Genomic DNA, 22,206 nt, shown 5'->3' on the forward strand with positions numbered 1-22,206 from the left:
AAACAAATGCTTTCAGCATTTGGATGTTACATCCCAGTGCCCAGACTACATTTCATCTTGTGTGAAGCGTTGCCAACACAGTGTGCAAGTGGTTTGAGTTACCATAATGGGCAGCCCAAAAAGTTGCAGCTACGGATTTATAGTCCTGGTAGTTATGGAGTGCAAGATGTGAGAGGTGGGGTCAGTGCTTTCTATGTTACAGTGCTGATGTGGCACCATGTTTGGGATTTGGTGCAAGCATTGTATAAGCATTCCTTTCATTTGAGTTGGTGCACTTTAGTCAACTGTACGTTGGCACTCCTCCTCAGTCCAGAGAACTTCTTCCTTATTTGTTCCCAGGATCAACGGGCCTTGGAGACTGCATTGACTATGTTAATTACTTCCTACTCTGCTTGCTGCACATTGCCTTAGTTTGCAGGAGTCCTCTCGGCCCTAAAAATTGTGACTTTCCTTACTTCACCTCTTGCAGCAACACACCAAGAGTGCCCTCATTGAATGGGGCAGTTCTGGCATTTGGCCAATGTCTGCACCACAGTCATCCACAACAGTCTGTATGAGAAAAGATAAGTAGCGGCCCTTCAAGAGCTGATGCACTCCAGATTCTGTACCCACCTGCTACCATAGTACTCCCTGTATATGTATCATGTAAACATGCAGTGAGCATATTATAATTATGATAAAAAGCTGTCCTTGCTGAATCTGGCACTCTTATAGCAAGGGAACGCAGGTGCACCGTGATCTTGGGACCATTTTCTCTGCTGTTCCTTAATATTCAAACATTGTACTTAAGTTTACAAAATACAGAAGAAAACTCTGTGGCGAATAATACATTACTTGGGAGTGAAAGAAGTTATTAACCTCACTGAGGAGCTTCAGATGAAACAGTTGTCTGCAAATCGCTCCCATCTGCCAAGACACACAGTTACTTTTTTTCCGATCGAGCAAATTGATTTTTTACTTTATAAATTAGCGTGAAAATTTTAAGGAATTTAAAAATGAGTGTCAAATTACATTTCTATTGATGAGGCTTTGTTGTAAATCTAGTAGAAATCATCCACAAAATCAAGATGTTAGATCTCCACAATCTTCACAATCAGCTTGTTTATCTCTCTCCCACAGTCTTGCTGGCCACAGGCACCACCTGCTGCAAGCAACTATTCAGTACTTTGCCTCAAATTGTTTAGTCCTTTGCCACTTTTTTCCTTCAGGACATTCCCCAGCAGAGTCCCCACACCCTGTGCTGATGGATAGACATTTTATATCTTGTAGTTATTGTGATCCTTTCTGTATGGATTGATCAGACTCTGATCCGACTGTCACACCTGGAAACGTTTTCCTCGCTGGATGAAAATATTAACTGATTTCTGGTGGGAAAGTGTTTTAGTGCCAGTTCTCTACAATCTAGGTGAATTCCTGCTGGTTTGATTTAGGTTGGCTGTGTTTTTTTTTATGTTGTAAGTACAGTTGTAAGTTGTAATCATAATACAAAATCCGTGATTTCATTCAATCACATTTGCGACCAAAACATTATTTTTAGAGCACCCATTCACTTATACTTAACCAACCAAATTGTAATGGACTGTCAACACTTACTTCCCCACTGAGAATGCCTTCTCAAAGTGTCCTCCCACATTGTAATATGACGACGAGGTGTCGGCATTACTGCATTATGGAAGCAAGTACCTCTGTGAAAATATCATAACACTTTAAAAATACCAGAAAAAAAGAATAGATGTCACCAAGGTCTATACATAAGCATCCAATCAGAGTGCCACGGAAATTAAATGCTATAACTGAGAATGTCTCCTGACATTAGCAAACCAATTTTATAAGTAATCATAAATAATAAACTGGACTGCTTTTACTGTTTCATACCAGTGCTGTTTTGAATATGTGCACAGCTCAGTAGGTGCAAACTGTTTAGATCAGTGCTACTCGCTAACTTGTCAAGGGCCCCAAGTCTCGAGCGGCAGCTTGTTTGAAGGTTACACTCACTAAAGCATCAGCGTACTGTAGTATGGAGTGACGGGATGTGGGTCTGTGACCGTTATCTCCCACACACTGACATATAACAGAGCTTTTCTTGTGGTAGAGGAGTTTGAGGTGCATAAAAGTAGGGCACAAAGAGACATGGAGGATGCTGGCATAGCCTTTCACCCCAGAGAGAGACTAGACTCACAGAGTGCACCTGAGTTGTCCACAGCTACAATCTGCCAGCCTAAGCACTGACCACAACATGCCATGAACTTGTTTGAGCAACATAAAAGATAATGCAATCCTGCCCCTTGCTAAATTCTCACCATCTGTGACTGAGAAGACAAGTAGGTAACCTGCACCCTGGTCACTAGATTCATGTAACTTGGCTTAAATTCAAGTTTTTCTCTTCTCTCCCCCTCATCTATGGGTGAGGCATTCTATCGCCACTTGATATGTCCATCTAATGATCAGACTAACACAACAGTTAAAGAGGTGGAGAATTACAAAGAGGCACTATGTCCATAGTCACCATGGAGAGGATTGGACTCAGTAGGGCAATATACTGCACCTTCTGGACATGTTATACCATTATTAGTATCTGAATTAATTTGCAATGATATAACTGAGATGTCATGACTCTGTGCCAACTACAGACACAATCTTATTCCATATGCAAAAGACTACCAGTTAGTCAATTAGAGTGGTCTACCTTAACAGAAATAAAACTTGCTCTTGGGATTAAGGGTTATTCAGGTGTCAGCCTTGGCTCAGTGGTAGCGCTCTTGCCCCTGAGTTAGAAGGTCATTAGTTCATAGCCCCATTGCACAGACGTGAGCACATCATCCAGGCCGACCCTTCAATGCAGGACTGAGGGAGTGCTGCACTGGCAAGGGTGCCGTCTTTTGGATGAAACGTTAAACTTAAACCCCGTCTGACCCCTCAGGTGGATGTAAAAGATCCCATGGCACTATTTGAAGAAGAGCAGGGGAGTTTTCCTGGTGTTCTGCCCAATATTTATCCTTCAATCAACATGTTTCTCATGCTGTTTGTGGGACCTTGCTGTGTGCAAATTGGTTGCCGCATTTCCTTACATTACGACATTGACTATGCTTTATAAAAAAGTACTTCATCAGCTGTATAGCACATTGGATTGTCCTGAGGTCATGAAAGGCATTATATAAATATAAGTCCTTTCCTTTTTTCCTTTCCTTCACCAAGGGAATATGATAGAGGAAGCTAGATGGTCCGAAGGTTGTATTCTGTCTGAAACTGTTACTATGTTACTAGCCCATTTATACATGTTGCTTAGTTTGTTTACTAAAATTTGTCAATTGCCAATTTAATATTGATGTTGCACGAAATTCTGAAATGTTCCGATATCAAATATGAACATTAATTACACAGTTAATAACAAATTCAATGGAAAACAAGGTGACAGGATGTTCTCACAATTTCAAGCCTCAAATGACATCTGTTGTTTTCTTGAATATCCCTAACATGCAATCCAGAATTAAACGTTTTTCCTGCTTGATCCCATGATGTAGTATGTGACTTACTTTTAATGCTGTGTGAGCTGTTTATTTAAGAGCTAGTTGTTGTCTAATTAGCGTGCATGTGTGTTCTAGGATTCCTTTTAGGCATCACATAAAACGTAAATAGGACATTCACCTTTCGCTGCAGTAACCCTGCTCTAGTCTGCTGAATACAGAGAAATGGAACTGCCAGCGTGTGGGGAGGTCCAAAGACAGGACCACTTTCCTTTCTATGGAAGGTGGTTATAAACTTGATATAACCCATGAAACAGAGAAAACGGGACAATATAATAGGGGGAAAATGAAGGGAAAGTTTCCTCTTTTTAAAAAAAAAAAATTCTCTGCTGAACAAGGTGGTACCATGTTATAGAGAAATCCTACTTGTTACGTTGCCTTTATTTCATCATTAGGGAGATACTATTATTACTGCTTTCAGTGTATTCTGGGAGGAAGTATGACAGCATTGTGACATACTTGGGAAGTGTAATTGCACTATTTAACTTTTCTCAGTGCTCTGGCCAACAATTACTATTTTTAAAATATATGAGCCAGCATTTTATCTTCTTTTAAATTGCATACAATGCCCCTTTAACAAAAACCTCAACAAACCTGGCAAAAGACTGTGCTTCCTTCTAGCTTCAACATTATTCACTTTGATGGTTTTACATGTGCATCCAATTTCTTGCACTAAAGATGAGGACCCCTTGATCGTACAAGATACTTGTTGCATAGATACTTGCATTTGGAGGACTTTTTTTCACCCCAAAAAATGCAGCATGTGAAAGAAACAACAATTGAGCAAAATAAGAGAAGTTAAAAGAATTGAAAGATTGTGGAAGTGAAAGCTGGTAGGTTGAAATATAACCTTTGGTTCCGCTCATTCCACCACCCACTCTGAGTTAAAATAGGATGTTATGTATTTGATTATTGATACTTGTTATATATAACCCATGCAAAAGCAACAAAAGAGACACTGTCTCTTTAAATGGACTATTGTAGCCATCAAAGTCTACATTCTCGCTCCTTTGGCTCTGGATGAATACTACCCTTTTACAGTGTGTTGGTGTTAGTAACAAGCTACTTATTACAGAGGCAAAAGCTGAAGCCAGAATGAGGGCATGCGTGACTGGCAGCAATCAATCACCCCTTTAATGGCACCCTGTTTCTGCTTTCATCTAGAATCTGAGTGCTGTGTGCAGAGCCTGCCAAAACATAGGTGCATACTTTAAACACGAAGCTCTGAAATTTTAATAGGTAGCACTCATATCAATGGTTGCTTAAAGAAGTAGAACAGACTGTAAAGCCATTGTGCACACATGTAGAGGAGGAATCATATTATGCAGAGTGTTCGAGTAGAGAAACTCCCCAGTACTGGACCACCGGGTTTCATAAGGTCTAAAGAAAATAGACAGTGGACTAGTATGTTATCAGCACAGCATCAGGGACACTGAATTGTTGAATTCCCACCCTATGCAAGATGGTTTGAGACCAATGTAAAAAATAGGTGTTGGACAATTTTGGCATTATTTGTCACAAAGACCTTTTTATTTGTAAGCTGGTATATTCTTTCTGAAACTCTTTGTTCCACATTGCTGTAGTATTGCCAAGAATGTCACAATAACAGCCCTATAAGCCTGTCTTGGACTTTTTGCAGGGACTGGGTTACCTTTTATTATATATATGTGTGTGTGTGTGCGCGTGCGCTTGTGCCCACTTCCCTTCTGTAATTGAAAATCTTATTTAAGATAGCAGTTTCAGTAAAAGGAATCTTATTAACCTGAACCAAGCTGAATTGTTGAGTGCCCCAGAAAGATTAATCCTCATGGTGCTTCTTGCAATTACTGTGCCAGCTGCAGCATCTGCAGCTCCTGTTTGTTTAGCAAGGAAAGGGTTAATGGTGTAACAGGAAATGGTTGATTGTTTCATAATCCAGCAGATTTTAAGGTCAAAAATTGCACTACTGTTTGTGATTTGTGAAAGATGGCAGTTTCTGTTGCATTTTCAAATGAAAAAATAAATAAAAAAGTTGCATGCAACAGGGGTTGGGGCCTACTTATCTCATGGACCAATGGTTTTCTGGGTAATGTTTTATCTTAATGTCTGACTTACATAATCCTTAACAACGATACAAATAAATCATTTTACTATGTCAGCGGTTCCCAGCTAGAAATCACATTGCAAGCGATCATTCAACCAGAATAAGTTCCTCATTGTTTTTGCAGTTTGGGACTAAGTTTTTCTGCATTTAAACCTGTTTTTTTTTTGTCTCTGGTTTCTTTCATCAATTGCATGAGGCCACACAGTCCAACTAATTGAAAATAGCACCCATTCCAAACTTGGTCAAATACTTCCTCCGTTTAGGGCACCAGTCTGGTTTAGTTGTCTTGAGGGATTTGAGACAGAGGAGCTAAGCTTCACTATTGCTTGAGAGATGGACTGTCCCTCCCTGGATCTTCTTTGGCAATACTCCAGCAAGATTTGACCTTCCGTATATCCACCCAGGAGTGTTTTCTATACACTCCACTGTCTTGTAATTAATGAGCCCTTCCTTTTTATACACTTAACTAGTGTTCAGTCAAGAAATTAAATGTCAAAGACTGATGTGAAATTGCCCCCATAAAAGCCACTAAATCCGTTTTGAGCTGATTTCTCTTCCTCTACATTTCAGTGACGTGTGGAGCATCTCTTGAGTTTGAAAGAGTAATTTTGTCTTGCTATTGCAGTGACACCACGATCCACCCCGTCCATGCTGAACTCCACTAAAAAACAGGACCCCTGGTGATATCTAGGCAGCTGAGTCCTACAGTGACTGCAATTCTGATACATTTAGATTTTCTTCAGGTATCCATTTAAGCATCAACCTGCATCATTTCCTTGAAAAATGAAAAAAGATATATTTTTGATGCACATTTACCAACCTCCTATGGGTTTTCGACTGACAATCAAATGATAAAAATACCTAAGACATGTCATGTTGCACAGCGGATGGCACTTGAGCACATACCTAATAATTGAGTATTCTTGGTATCTACATACGTTCAGTGGACCACGCTGTTTCTTATTCATTACCAAGTTGCTTTCTTTTGTGCTTATTAATGACAGGGATGACAGTGCAGCATAGTATAATTGTTTTCCTACTCTGTACCCTCCGGGCTAGTAGCAGGTACTTACTGATATGGTCGGGGTATGGGACACCATATAGTATTGGACGTTTCATATATTACTCCTAATAATGTACCTTATTGCCATCCTCACTGCGTCACATTGTTCATAGAGGACAGTGGAACCTATATTATCCCTGATAAGGGAGGGACCCTGCAGGTTCCCCTCCCCTTCCTCTGGGCATATAGTGGCAATTGGCAGATAATCAAGAGTCCTCAGATTTTGTTCTTGTCAGTATGCTGCAGCGATACCTGAGGCATGGGAGTAAATCAAGTACGACAGAAATAAGACAGACTGAATTTATCTTTCTTGGTCTGTGAGGTTGATTTATGTCAAACAGGAAGAGATTGGTGTTAGTAGACTACGCAAGGAAACAGCGTCTCATGCAAGGCTTTGTCCAACAAAAGTTATGGCAGGTACTTGGAGTGCAGACGATGGAGATTCCATGTAATGAATATCTGAGACTGGCTACAAGACAATATCTAACTGACGATATTCGATATATTGCAAACCATGAGAGAACTCAAACAGTTTATAACTGTTTATAATTATAATCTGACCCAAAATTTACCCATCCTGGTATCTGTTTCTTTAATATTGGTACTATTTCAGTTTAAATATTTTTAAATGGTTTGAATGGGAGGAGTTATTTCAGCATTTGTGGCAACTGTGCTTTTCATGAAACATGCCAACACTTTTTACATGCACATCATCCTCTTTCACTAGCATTCTTTGTTTGTGTAATTTCTGTAACCTGTTTTTCACGGATTGGAGATACTCTGCTTTTCACTGTAAAAGGAGCCTCATGGATACCCATGGACAGTAATGTTCCATTTCTTGGATGAGAAAATGCCTTTTCCGAGGAATACATTTCCAAGGAATCCTTCTGTGGCTGGTTGTGAGTGAGTTGATCAGGAATTGGCATCCTTCCCGATCTCGTTCAGAGCCGGCCAAGATTTGAACTTTGAGTTGGGGGTTGAGTATTCATCTGATGCTCATTTAACTCAGTCGGGTCCAGAAAAAGGCACAGCTCTCAGGTAAATAATCTATTGGGGTCTTTTTTAGTCTGAAAATTCAATCTGGAGGGCTCCGTTTTTATAATGATTAAACAACAATATCGCTTCTCAGGAAGAAGTTCGGAATGACTCTCTTCCCAGTATTTTTAGGAGCATAATTTAGATTAAAAGTGCTTCTTCCCCCAGAGTATTGTTCCCCTTTAAAACAATGCAACTTTGTACAGGCGATCTCTCACTGGTGACAATGAATTACGGCAGTTCTTTCATGAGCATGAAAGACCCATAACTCATGAGTGCCTGTAGTTATGAGATGGTCTTCTGCATGAGTGAAAGAACGCTTGGAATTCACTGTCAGTGAAGAGGTATTCTGTTTATTCTATGAGGCTGTAGTCCCTGGTACAATCTTAAACATATCTTTAAATGAATTTGATCAGGTCAAGGCACATGCTGCTCTACACTATTGAAAGTTGCCTTGTATGAGTGTATTTGTCACCAGCTGTTTTCCTGTAGTGCAAAATACAATTTCTGCACACAACAGATTATTATTCTTACCCGTAGAACAATTTTATTACAATCTGGCCCTCTGATTGCTTTTCTTCTGCATCATAATTTGCAGTAACCAAACCAGGCAGTTGTAGAATTTGCTCACTACTAAAGTCAAGTGTGCCTTACATACCAACTCTTCCAGAGTACTTAGTGTGCAAGAAATTATTGAATGACTGTCGGGTTATGAATTTGGATATCCTGCCACTGTTCCTTATGTCCCTGTTCTCAGCTCTAGTGATTGACTGAGTAATTGTGTGACTGGTGCAGATGGAATCTACTTGGCTGCCTGTCTTCGTACTTTCTTCATCAAACCTCCTGTAATATTAAAGCTTTGTGATATTTTCAGTTCATCTTTGCAGTCAGAGCATCTAATATAAGAAACATAGAAACATAGAAGATAGGAGCAGGAGTAGGCCATTCGGCCCCTCGAGCCTGCTCTGCCATTTAATGAGATCATGGCTGATCATCCAAATTCAGTACCCTGTCCCTGCTTTCTCCCCATATCCCTTTAGCCTCAAGAAATATATCTAACTCCTTCTTGAATATATTTAATGAATTGGCCTCAACTGCCTTTTGTGGTAGAGAATTCCACAGGTTCACCACTCTCTGGGTGAAGAAATTCCTCCTAATCTCTGTCCTAAATGGCTTACCCCTTATCTTTAGACTGTGACCCCTGGTTCTGGACTCCCCCACCATCGGGAACATCCTTCCTGCATCTAGTCTGTCTAGTCCTGTTAGAATTTTATAAGTTTCAATGAGATCCCCTCTCATTCTTCTAAACTCCAGCGAGTATAAGCCCAATCGCAATCTCTCTTCATACGTCATTCCTGCCATCCCAGGTATCAGTCTGGTGAATCTTCGCTGCACTCCCTCCATGGCAAGAACATCTTTCCTCAGATAAGGCGACCAAAACTGCACACAATACTCAAGGTGTGGTCTCACCAAGGCCCTGTACAACTGCAGCAAGACATCCTTGCTCCTGTACTCGAATCCTCTCGCTATGAAGGCCAACAAACCATTTGCCTTCTTAACCGCCTGCTGCACCTGCATGCTTACCTTCAGCGACTGGTGCACAAGGACACCCAGGTCTCGTTGCACTTCCCCTTCTCCCAATCTATTGCCGTTCAAATAAGGCATGATAATTTGGCACAGAAAAGGAGCCCATAATATTAACTTCAGTCTACTACAGTTAGTTCTCGTCATTCATATTGGATCCACAAATGTCCTTTCTAAGTTGGTAGTGCAAGGAATATTTCACTCCTTGCTGCTGATCTTTCAGGTTACATCCATAAACGATGGCAGCATCTTCCAATCAAATTAGAAATCTGAAATGATTCAGATGTGGCTACAGTTTGAATTTAGCCTAAATTTGAAACATTTGGGCTTGAAAGCACTTTTTATTTTTTAAAGTGTGGGTCTCAAATATGCTATGTGGTGCTGTATTTAATATCCTGCCATCCTGGCAAAAGGTTGGGTGCATTTTTAAAAATCAAATTAAAGCTCCTAGCTATTGAAACAGTCAATTGTTTCACGGGTAGTCCAGTAGTCAATAGTTCTCCAGTTTCAAGAAGGTCTAGTGGAAGAGATTTGTACATGTTCTATGGCATTAAATGTGACAATTTGTGGGAAAATGCCATCTGCATGGAAAATTGAACACTTGGCTCTGTGCCTTTTAAGAAAATGTATCATTAACACAATGAGAACTTTTTTTTGTTTAGTCACTAGTCATCTCCTTCCCCTCGTATTTCACACAGCAGCAGTTAGTTTCCAGACATCGTTATGTAGTGACAAAGGGCTACTAACAGCTTCTCGAAAGCATTTCCTGGCTGCTGTACATGAAATCTCCTCTGTGCAATCGAATTGGCATTTGAAACTAGCTATCGAATAGCTATTTTTCTTTTTTTTTAAATGAAGTGGGTACAAATGCTGTCTCACGAGGAAGAGAGTCAATTGCTGACCTTTTCTACCTGTGAGTAAATGGGGGCAAAGAGCATTTTTTGTGCTGCTAAAATGTTGTTCCACATGCCATCTTGCTGAAGACCTTGGAAGGGTTTTTAAAAAATTTAATGGCTGCAATGGCTTCTTCCATAGATTTTATAAAGTGTCACTGTTCCAGTCCTGCTCAAAGCAAAACCTCATTATTGACTGCAGAACATTCGGCTCAATGTTGTATATTTATTTTGTATGATTGTAAGAGTTTTTGCCAAACATTCCTTTAGCACCTCCACTACTATTATGAATTTGGTTGAGCCTAACTGGAGGATTATCTCAAGCTTTGCCACAATTGTTACCAATTGTAAGCATTGTTTATACATGGTAATCTGATTTTAAATGTGTTGCATGAACTGGTCATTGCAGTGGCATGCACTTACAATGTGTGTCAGCTTGGCTCACTTGGTAGCAGTTTTGCCTATGAGCCAAAAGGCTGTGGGCTCAAACCTCACTCTCTGGCATTTGACCATGTAATCCAGGTTTACACTTTCATAGGAGTTGCTATAATTTGGATGAGTTTTTAAAATGAAGCCCTGTCCAGGTGGATGTAAAAGATCCCGTGGCACTATTTGAAGAAGAGGACATGGGGAGTTCTTCCAGTGTCCCAACTAAGTTCTTCCCTCAACAACATCACAAAAAGAACAGTTTTAACTTGTCATTCATCTCATTTGTTTTTTGTGGGACTTTGCTGTGTGCAACTTGGCTGCCGCGTTTGGGTGACTGCACTTCAAAAAGTAATTGATTGGATGTGAAGCGATGGATGGGATATCATGAGGACGTGATAAAGTGTTCTATAAATACACGTTCTTTCTGTCGTGAGCTGAATAGGGAATTTTCTCATCGTGGTGGGGGGGCCACCTTTTTGAATTTTGGGACACCTAGCTCATTGGACTCTGTTAAATAGAGTTGCTAGACTCTGAAATTTACCTTCTTTATGTTGTAAAGCTGGTTAGAGCACTTAATTTCTTCATCTGTAATGTCTTTCTCAGCAGCAGCTGCATCATGGTTCCCTCGCTCAGTCATTCTGTTCCTAGATTGTGCCTGAAATGACAGGTTTAAAGACTCAGTGCCCTCCCCAGCTACTGTTTATGATCTTCAGCACTGATAATGTGTGCTTAATGAGAATTTTTCCTCCCTTGTAAATCCTTTAGCCAGCGCTCGATTTATTGACAGATGTCTGCTTTCCCCCTTTTAAAATTACTTCATAAATCTCCTTGGAGAAAAAGGGCCAGTGTTCAGCAGTGAAGAAAGACATTCATGGAAGATTGCCTTCATTTCTGTTTCCACGGCACTGGGCCTGATCCTGAGTCCTGGGGTCTGCTTTGCATTCTGTTACTTTCATTAGTGGGGCTTTGTGCACCTTCACAGATTGACTTGTTCACAGCTTTGTTCTCCAGCATACAGTAAATTCTCCTGAGGACCCAATCAAACTGTCATCGATACAACAATATGACGAGTGTTTGAGTGCTAGGATCCACATTAACACAGGGCAAATGCTGATTAAAAGTAGCAAGGGGATTATTCTGTACATATGAGCTTTCAAGATACATTTTGATACCTGATTAAAGAGTCATTGATTGCCCAAATTAACACTTTAATAACCAATATAGGTTTTTTGTATGGTATTGTTTGAAAATCAGTGACAGTAAAGAAGAATGGTTGTTAATTACATAGAATGTACAGCACAGAAACAGGCCATTCGGCCCAACTAGTCTTTGCTGGTGTTTATACTCCACACCAGTCTCCTCCCATTCTCTCTACCTCATCTCAGCCTTTCAGCATGTCTTTCCATTCCCTTTTTTCTCATGTACTCGTCTAGTTTCCTTTTGAAAGCATCTAAGTTATTTGCCTCAGTCACTTCCTGTGATAGCGAGTTCCACATTCTAACCACACTCTGAGAAAATACATTTCTCCTTATTTCCCTATTGAATTTATTAGTAACTACGTATCTTGTATTTATGGCCCCTAGTTTTGGATTCTTCCACAAGTGGAAACATTCTCTCCACATCTACCCTGTCCAATCCATTCATAATTTTAAAGACCTCTATCAGGTCACCTCTAAGTCTTCACTTTCCTAAAGAAAAAAGCCGCAACCTGTTCAATCTTTCCCGCTAGCTGTAGTCTCTCAGTTCTGGCACCATTCTTGTAAATCTTTTTTGCACTTTCTCCAGTGCTTCTATGTCCTTTTTATCATATGGAGACCAGAACTGTGCACAGGACTCTAAGTGCGGCCTGACCAAGGTCCAATAGAAGTTTAACATAACTTCACTACTTTTGAATTTTATACCCCAAGAAATAAATCACAGTGCTTTGTTAGCATTTTTAATTGCTTTGCTGACCTCCGATGCTGCTTTTAATGATTTGTTCACCTGTTTCCCGAGATCCCATTGCTCTTCTACCCCATTCAGTTTCTTATTTTCTAAGGTGTAGATGATGTTTCTGTTTTTCCTACCGAAGTGCATCACCTCACATTTATCTATGTTAAAGTTAATTTACCACTTAACTCTCCAGTTTGCAAGCTTTCTAATGTCGTCTTGTATTTATGTTGCATTCTTCCTCAGTATTAGCTATACTCCCCAATTTAGTATCATCTGCAAACTTTGATCTTGAGCTACTTACAGTATTCCTAAGTCCAAAACATTAAGGTAAATTATGAGTAACAGTGGTCCCAGCACTGATCCTTGTGGAATACCACTTTCTACCTTCCTACAATCTGAATAACTACCCTTTACCCCTGCTCTCTGCTTTCTATTTTTTAGCCAATTTGCTATCCATTCAGCTATTTATCCCCTGACTCCACATGCCGTAATCTTTGTCATGAGCCTACCCTGTGATACCTTATCAAAGGCCTTTTGAAAAACCAAGTATATGACATCTACTGCATTACCCTTGCCTACTCTTTCCATTACCTCTTTATCAGGTTAATTAAGCATGACTTGGCCTTTCAGAATCCATGCTAACTTTATTTTTTATATTTTCTGTCTCGAGATGCTCTTCTATCACTTTTAATATAGATTAGCTGTCTGCCAGTCCTCTGGCACTACCCCCTCTTCTATGGAACTTTGGTATATATAATCTAGTGCCTCTGCTATCTCCTCCCTAGTTTCCTTGAGTATGTGTGGGTGCATACCAACATTAAGCTGCGCGGGCACAGGGCCATGCAGCGCTGTGGAGGTCCCGCACAGTCGTTGAGCTGGCTTTTAAATTGACACAAATGCGCATGCACGGTATTTTGAATGGGCTGGGCAGCCCATTAAAGGGGCCGCGCGGCCCCCCAAAAAATTACACTGAACATTGGTACCTGGGGTTTTATCCTCTGTTAGTTTTGCTAGTTTGTCAATTATTTTCTCCCTTTCTATCCCAATTATATTAATATTTTTAAGTTTATCCTCCAGTAAAGAGCCTCTTTCGTTATCTTCTTTAGTAAAAACTGAGGCGACGTAATTATTCAATACTTCTGTCATTTCTCTGTCATAACCTGTGAGTTTATCTTGCTCATTCTTTAGTGGCTCTATTACTTCTTTAATTTTCCATTTGTATTTATTTGTCTATAGAACACTTTATTATTTCTTTTTAGATAGATTCCTTGATAATTTGATTTCGTAATTTCTCTTTGCCTTCTTGATGGCTGTTTTAACTTCTCTCCTAAGTTCTTCGTATTCCCTTTTGTTCTCCTCCTTTAGTAGCTAAGTACTTCTCATATGTCTTATTCTTTAAATTCAATTCTTCCTTTAGTTCTTTATTCATCCATGGTGCCCCATAATTAGCTTGCTTGTTTTTGGCTTGGTTAGTGGAATAAATTTCTCTTGAACTCTATTGAGTTTAAAGATTTCTCACTGTTTTTCTGTCTCTTTGTTTTTCAAGATTTTCTCCCAATTTGCCTTCTTTAGTTCTACCCTCATATCCTCAGAATTTGTTCGTTTCCAACCTTAGACTTTGTCCTACTTATGTTACTCTCGATCCTAATCTTGAAACTCACTGGGGGAGAAATTCAGTTGTTAGCGCCACCCGTTAGCGCGATAAGTGGGGCGCGATGCGGCTAGCGCCCGGGCGCGGCGAGACCTGCATCTCTGGCGAAATTGAGCAGACATTTAGCGGCGGCGCAAAACCGCAACGCCCGCTCAGCTGCGCGTGCAGATCCTTACATAATTTCATGGTGCAACGCCCTTGGGGCGCTCCGAACCGGAACTTCAGTGGCGCCCCCCTCCTTGCCGCCTGGCACTCACAGCGACTGGTTGACTGGAACGGTTCCCAGTCGCTGTGGGGCTGGGGGGGCGCTATTTAAAGGGGGCTCTTCCTGGCTGCTTTGTGGTAGCCATTTTTGGACCACTCCTTCTGTGAGAGAGAGAGAGAGAGAGACAAAGGGAGAGAGCTTTCTGCATTGAGTCAGCGCTCGCAGAGGTACTTCTGGCTTCGGCCCAGAACTTTGTAGTTGGTTTGATTTTTCACTGGCATAACCTTGAGTGGCCACATACTATGGGGGCTGCAATGGGTGGAAACGTTGGGTTTCTCCATTGCATTGAGAGGGCTCAGAGACGCCGAGAGAGAGTGCCAATCATGGCCAGACGGAGGAGGGCCAACAGGCGTCGGCACAGGAGGCCTTACCCTCCCAGGGTATTCCACCAACAGTTCTCATACCTCAACATGCCTGAGGAGCAGTGTTTTCGCAGGCTTCGATTCAGCAGGGAGGTGGTCACTGAGCTCTGCCACCTGCTTCAGCCAGATCTGCAGCCTCAACTGAGGAGCAGGACGTCTCTGTCGGTGGCAGTGAAGGTGACAGTGGCTCTCAACTTCTATGCCACCGGCTCCTTCCAATCCGCTACTGGGGACATTGCCAATGTCTCCCAGTTCGCGGTGCATTGCTGCATCCGCCAAGTCACGAATGCCCTCTTTAAAAGGAGACGTCAGTACATTTCCTTCCCCATGACCTTGGACAAGCAGCAAGAGCGCGCAATGGGATTTGCAAGAATAGCGGGCTTCCCCATGGTTCAGGGCGCCATTGACTGCACGCATGTGGCTTTGCGGGCGCCGCAAGAAAATGCCGAGGATTACCGCAACTGGAAGGGGTTCCATTCGTTGAACATCCAGTTGGTGTGTGACCACAGACAGCTGATACTAGCTGTCAATGCCCGCTTTCCAGGCAGCAGCCACGACGCCTTCATCCTGCGCCAGACTTCTGTGGCAGACCTTTTCGAAGCCCCGGCTCACCCAGGAGGCTGGCTTCTCAGGGACAAGGGCTATCCTCTGTGCACCTGGCTGATGACCCCGCGCCGTGCGCCCAGCACCCCTGCTGAAGAACGATACAATGAGAGCCATCAAGCGACCAGGAACATCATTGAGCACACAATCGGCATGCTAAAGTAACGGTTCCGCTGTCTGGACCATTCCGGGGGAGCCCTTCAGTACTCACCTGAGCGAGTCTCCCATTTCGTTGTAGTGTGCTGCATGCTGCATAACCTGGCAATCCTCAGGACTCAGCCACTGCCACCAGACATTGGAGCACCAGCAGAGGAGGAGGAGCACCAAGACGGGAGGGAGGCACAAAGTGCAAGGGCCGTCCGTCAGCAGCTTATTGCAAGTCGGTTTTAGGCCCCCTCTGAGGGAATGGCTTGTGCCATTGAAAGAACATGAATGGAACCGTTCCGCAACCCCTGAGCCGGTCAAGGCAACAAATAGTTCAAAGAGCAAACATGCACAACCTGAATAAAGACACTTCTTTATTTAACAAACTGTGTGCCCTTCCCGCATGACAAAGTAATAGAGAGAAACCCCCCAAAAAGCAGTCAGACGCATAACTGGCTCTCACAACCTGGAGACAATGAACAAAAGAGTAAACAAAAAATGACCACGATCCTCGGCCTTCAGTAAAAAAATTAACAGCATTTTGCCACACCTCCTACTTTCTGCCCTTCGAGGGTGATCTGCTTCGCTTGCGAGATTGGCCCCTTCCCACCCTGCAGCTCCTCCGCAATGGGACCCCAGTGGCTGCAGCAAGGCTGGGGGAAGGCTGCTGAGTGTCAGAAACTGAGTCGGCAGATGCCCTTGAGGGACGGCCTGGACCAGCTCTGGGCCTGGAGGGCCCGGCTGCTGACTGCTCCAACTCTGCATGGGCGGCAGCAGTCTGTCCTACAGGTGGTGGCAGCTGCAGTGGAGAAGTGACAGTGTTGGCAGCAGGAATGCTGATATCCTGACAGAGGACAGCCACTCCCTGGTCGGACGACACACTGGCACTCCCACGGGGCAGCACTGCAGCATGTGGAGCAATCTGCTGAAGCACAGACTGCTGGCCTGCTGCGGCGCGGTGAGGGCCCCGGCGATTCATGCCCAATCCAGCGAGGATGGCAGCAGTCAGTGCTCATGTGGCCTCAATCTGCGTCTGCATCAGACCAGCCACTGACTGCATTGCACCACTAAGCACTTGCGTGGAAGCCGCCTGTGCTGCACCGAAGTCCTGCAGACTCCTTGCCAGTGCTGCACCGAAGTCCTGCAGACTCCTTGCCAGTGACTCAATGGATTCGGGCATCCTTGCCGCTGCAGCCATGAGCTCAGTGTGCCTCTGCTCTGCCTGGGCGCCCATTTCAGCGAGGAGCCGCACCTTTTCTGCACTCACTGTAGCAGGACTGGAGGCCAGACTCTCCCTCCGGGGAGAAGGCCGCCGAGCTTCCCTACCCCCCCCCCCTCCCGCGTTGCTGCAGCCCGCTGGGCCCCGGAGCTTCACCCTCCTCAGACCCTTCCCCCCTGCTCCCCTCCAGGGAAGACGTGTCCCCATTATGGCCATGGGCTGCCTCGGCTGAGGGTGGCACTGATGGTCCGGCTTCCTCTTCCTCCTTGCCTTCAGAATCACTCACAGCTTGAGGGTCCGCCTCCTCACCTGGCGAATCAGCATCTGAAAGCAGGGAGGTGCAAGATTTGCTTTAGCGTGAGGACAGGGCGGCAGCGAGGGAGGCATGAGTGCTGCAATGCACTGTATTGGTTCGATAGTGGCAAAGGATGCTGGTGTGAGGCACAAGTGGAAGGAGAGAGGTCAAAAAGGTGATGACCTTACCATTGCTGTCCAGAACGGGGTCGGCATCTCCAGTGGCGACGGAGCCAATCATCCGGCCTGCCATAATCCGCTGGACTCGCTGCTCCAGATCGCTGAGGTCTTGAAGGTGAGGCCGGCCTCCCCCGGTCCATTGCTGCTGCCTCCTGTTATGGGCCAGCTTGCCCTGCAAGAGAGAGGACGGGCTCTGAGTACAGTGTGAAGCCCAGATCTTGGCTGCACTGCCTCCCATGGTGGAATAGCCCTTACAGTGTGAAGCCCTGATCTTGGCTGCACTGCCTCCCATGGCCGAATAGCCCTTACAGTGTGAAGCCCTGATCTTGGCTGCACTGCCTCCCATGGTCGAATAGCCCTTACAGTGTGAAGCCCTGATCTTGGCTGCACTGCCTCCCATGGTGAAATAGCCCTTACAGTGTGAAGCCCTGATCTTGGCTGCAGTGCCTCCCATGGTCAAATAGCCCTTACAGTGTGTAAAGTGCTGAATGTGCGTGTGAGTTTCATGAAAGGCCCATAGGTGTTGGATGAGGGCTGGGCATTGGGGCTTTCAGGACTCTTTGGCCATAAAGTGAGGTGCACATGCAGGGATGAAGAGGATACTGAAAAGGGTACTCACCCTGACGACCCGAGTGAGGTCGTTGAACTTCTTCCTGCATTGCACAGGGGTCCTAGGCACCATGCTGCTGGAGGTCACTCTGTGAGCCACCTCCCTCCAAGCTTTGCGATAGTCGTTGGGCAGCGGCCTCCTGCCACTGTGTGGAAACAGGATAGATCGCCTGCGCTCCACCGCACCAACCAGAACCTGCACGGCCCCCTCACTGAACCGCTGCGCTCGCTCCCTGGCCCTTTCCATGGTCCTAGACGTTAGAATGTGGCAGCAGGTCTGTCCAGGCCAAGAATCAGGGCTCCGACGTGCAGGGTGTGGCTGCAATCCAAGATCGACCCTCCCCTTTAAGAGCTGACCGGCACCAGCATGTCTGCGTGCAATCGCTAACTGGCCGCAACTGCGCTGCGCCCGCCCTCGGTGGTAGCGCCTCAGTTCTCCGGCTTAGCGCCTTAGGACAGTCGTGCAGCGTCTGTTTTAGCGCTCCAAGCACCTCCTGGGGCGAAGCAAGTCAATTTAGCAGTCGGTGGCGATAATTTGCGGCGGGCGCTAAATTTCGCGCCCGCTTGAGTATAACGCCCCAAACGTGGCGCTACTGAATTTCTCCCCCACTATGTTCTGATCACTTTTACTGACATGCTCTCCTCTTACATCTCTTTTCTGATCTGGTTCATTACCTATTACAAGATCTAGCAGTGATTGTTTTCTTGTTTGACTTCTTACATACTGAGTAAGAAGGAGTCCTGTATACAATGTAAAAACTTGATTCTCTTTTCTCCATTTACCAAATCTTCCTGCCAGTTGATTTGGGGGTAGTTGAAATCACCCATGATTATTATTCTATGCCTGCTACACACATAGATTTGCCTACATATTTCTTCCTCCAATTCCCTTCCACTATTAAGTGGTCTATAGTATATCCCTATTAAGGTGATAGATCCCTTCTTACCTTTTAACTCAATCCATATGGATTCTGTAATAAAAACAGAAAATGCTGGAGAAACTCAGCAGGTCAGGCAGCATCTGTGAAGAGAGAAACAGAGTTAACGTTTCAGGTCGATGACCTTTCATCAGAACTGGAAAAAAGCAGGAAATGGAACAGATTTTTAAGCAAGTGAAGAGGCTGGGAAAGGGGGGAGAGGATGAAAGAACAAAAGGGAAGGTCTGTGATAGGATGGAAGGCGGAAGAGGTTAAGAGATAGTCAAGGCAAAAGGAGACAGTAATAGAACAGGTTAAGAAACAAAGGATGGCTCGACATGAAGTGTAAATTGCGCTGGCAGAATGAAAGACAGCTGCCATGTTTGGAGGAGAAGAAAAAAAGACAGACAAAGAGTGTGGATAAAAAATATATATATGTATATATATGATAGGGGCCGAGGTTATGATCTGAAATTGTTGAACTCTATGTTGAGTCCGGAAGGCTGTAAAGTGCCTAATCGAAAGATGAGGTGCTGTTCCTCGCGCTTACACTGAATCCTCTGCAATGTGCAACTAGGCTGGGTTGGTATCCTGGGGAGGTCTCTTCCGCCCATGGGAAGGGAAGAGGACCTCCCTGCATGGATTACGCTGGATTCTGTATCTGTCTTATTGCTAGTTACATCCTTTTTTTCTAATGCCATTAAGTTATCTTAAAATAGTACAACTACTCCACCTCCCCTCCTTCCCTTTCCTTCCTAAATGTGTTGTATCCGGCAATATTTTGTTGCCAATCCTGTTCTCGATGTAGCCATGTTTCAGTCAACCCTACTACATCTGGATCCTCTACAAGTTATTGCCTCCAGTTCATCCATTTTGTTTTGAATACTATGAGCTGGATTTTACGAACCTCGGCAGGTCTGTGCAGGTGACGCCAGTGGCGGGTCCCGACCCCGCCGCTGTCTCCATCCCGGACTCTGAAATTAATTTAACGTGATTGGGCTTGTTAAGCCCGCCCAGCGCGTTTCCCGACCAGTTAGAGGAAGCGGGTCTGGTGACGTTCTTGGATGACACATAATCAGCTGGTTTCCTTAAAGGGACCATGGCCAACTTTCTTTTGACATTTGTGCTGTCAGTGTTCTACAGCATTGAGGTGCTGCAAACACTGACAAGCACTGCACAGATATGCAGGTCTGCACCCAGGCTCTCCCATGCTTATGGAGGGAGTCACACCACACAGGGAGGTCCTCTTCCCTTCCCATGGGCGGAAGAGACCTCCCCAAGAGACCAACACAGCCTGGTTGCACATTGCAGAGGAGGGCACAGCAGAGATGTGGTCAGCAGGGCCTGGGTGCAGTGCCGCAAACATTTCAATGATCTCAGTAGATCACGAAATGTTTTACAAAGCCACGCTCAACCTCATCCTGCTGTGACTCTCATCACTCTGCCTTCCCTACCCTACTCCTGCACATCCTTACTCACACCAGCTTACCTTGCACCTCCACCCATCCCTCTCTATCTACATTATCACATCCCCATCTCACTAGCCACCCCTCACACTCACCCTCACCCTCATCCTGGGGCAATCATACCAACTGACAACACACAAGGGTAGGAACTTGGGTGTTTTATGCAATGTTCATGTAAAGTTTCTGTTAATGTGGTGTCAAACATTAAAACCTTTATTTTCAACACTTTGCGTTCTTGGACAGATTTGTGTGCTCCTTTGGAAGTGGCTTAGTGAGTTGCAGTGAATGGTGAGACATAACGGTACCCCTGCAATGATGATGAGTGTGAAAGGAATGGCTTGGGCATTGTAGGAATGCTTTATGGTGTTGGTGTGGGGTGGTTCCAACCTGGCGCATCATGTGGCAGCCAGGGTGTACAGCATCAATCAAAGTCAATCTGGCCTTGGTGAGGCCATCCCTGGCATCCTGGGCAGCAATGTGCTCGGGTGTTGATGCCTTGTGTCCTGTGCAGCATCAGTTGATTGTGGAGAAGGTTGGTGGCGTTGTTGGTGCTGCTGGTGTTGGGGCTGACCGTGATGGGATTCTAAGGACCAAGGTGAGAGAGTTTCAGGGACACCCATGCTGATGGAATATCTAGATGGCAGGTGAAGTAGAGGTGACAGAAGCGATCTGTCAATGGTGAGAGAGGTAATGAGGTCAGACTGGATGGAGACTTGTGTAAAGACTTGCAGCATCCTGAATCTGTAGTGGAAATGCAGTTTAGAGAAGCTTATGGTTAAGGGAACATTTTGCAATCAGCCGAGAGCTTTGACTTGACATTTGAAACTGTCAACTCATCAGCTGATTCAATGGCCACTGACCTCCCGCCTCAGCTTCACAGGCCAGGTCTGGGCACAGCAGGAAACTGAGGGGTGACCTATCAAATTCAAAAAGCTGGGGGAAAAAAATTGATAAGTGGCTGTAAACAAGCTACTAATGATTTTAGTTACCTCCCCTGCTACTGTGTGACAGGCCTGCTGACAGACCCAACATTTGGTAAAGGCACATGGCAGCGGGTTCACAGCGGGGTCCCGACCCACTGGGGGGGAAAAACACTTTCCCACCCGACCCGCCACGATCGCACCCGCTGACCCCCCACAAAATCCAGCCCTACGCTGTACCAACACTTTAAATTGTTTTTATTTATTATTCCTTTCTCTTTCTTTTTAGTAGTTATTTTACCCTTTTTTACCATCAAAGCTAGTGCATCTTTTTGTGAAATTTATGGGGCAGTTTCTATGATGTTGTGCAGTTCGAAAGCAGGCTTATAGTGGATGCAGCAGGATCACAGAACGGAGAAAGCAGGTCCCCCACCGTTAATCTTCTGCATGTTTTTTGCTCTAGTGTTTGTGCCCATTTTGTGCCTTAGACTAATTAAGCCCCCAGATTTAATTCAAATGAATACCTCGCCCAGTTTAAATTATAGAATCTTACAGCACAGAAGGAGGCCTTCTATCCAATTAGTCCCACTTTTTCCCCATAGCCCTCCAAATGTTTCCCCTTCAAGTATTTATCCAATCCCCTTTTGAAAGTTACTGTTGAATATGCCTCCATCACCCTTTCAGACAATACATTCCAGATCATAACAACTAACTGTGTAAAAATGTCTCCTACATGTCAAGCACAAGTCACTGAAGGTGAGGGGCACCCACATAAAAATCACCTCCACAGGGTTATGTAGCAGAGCACTAACTACGCATAGAGAAATACATTCAGGACCATAGAGAAATTGAATACAGTCCTGATACGCCATCAATTCAGCAGTTTTCAACATCTTATGAGCTGGGATCCTAAAATCAAACTATTTTCTCAGAATCGCTGCGGTGCTGGATGATGGCACAGATCAGATATTCAGATTATTGCAGTTAATAATGGACAGGTTTTTCCCAGACCCTGCAGGTATTTATTGGTGAT

The 22,206-nt window shown here is 44.2% G+C and overlaps 1 protein-coding gene across 3 annotated transcripts in view; it reads left to right on the top strand.

Annotated features, from left to right (window-relative positions):
• The window catches only part of tshz2 (teashirt zinc finger homeobox 2), a 556,131-nt gene that overhangs the window by 99,167 nt on the left and 434,758 nt on the right, over positions 1 to 22,206 (top strand). The window lies entirely within an intron of this gene.

The sequence above is a fragment of the Somniosus microcephalus genome, chromosome 13, assembly GCF_052327205.1.
Source record: "Somniosus microcephalus isolate GS21.2 chromosome 13, FLI_Smic_1.0, whole genome shotgun sequence".
Lineage (NCBI taxonomy): Eukaryota > Metazoa > Chordata > Chondrichthyes > Squaliformes > Somniosidae > Somniosus > Somniosus microcephalus.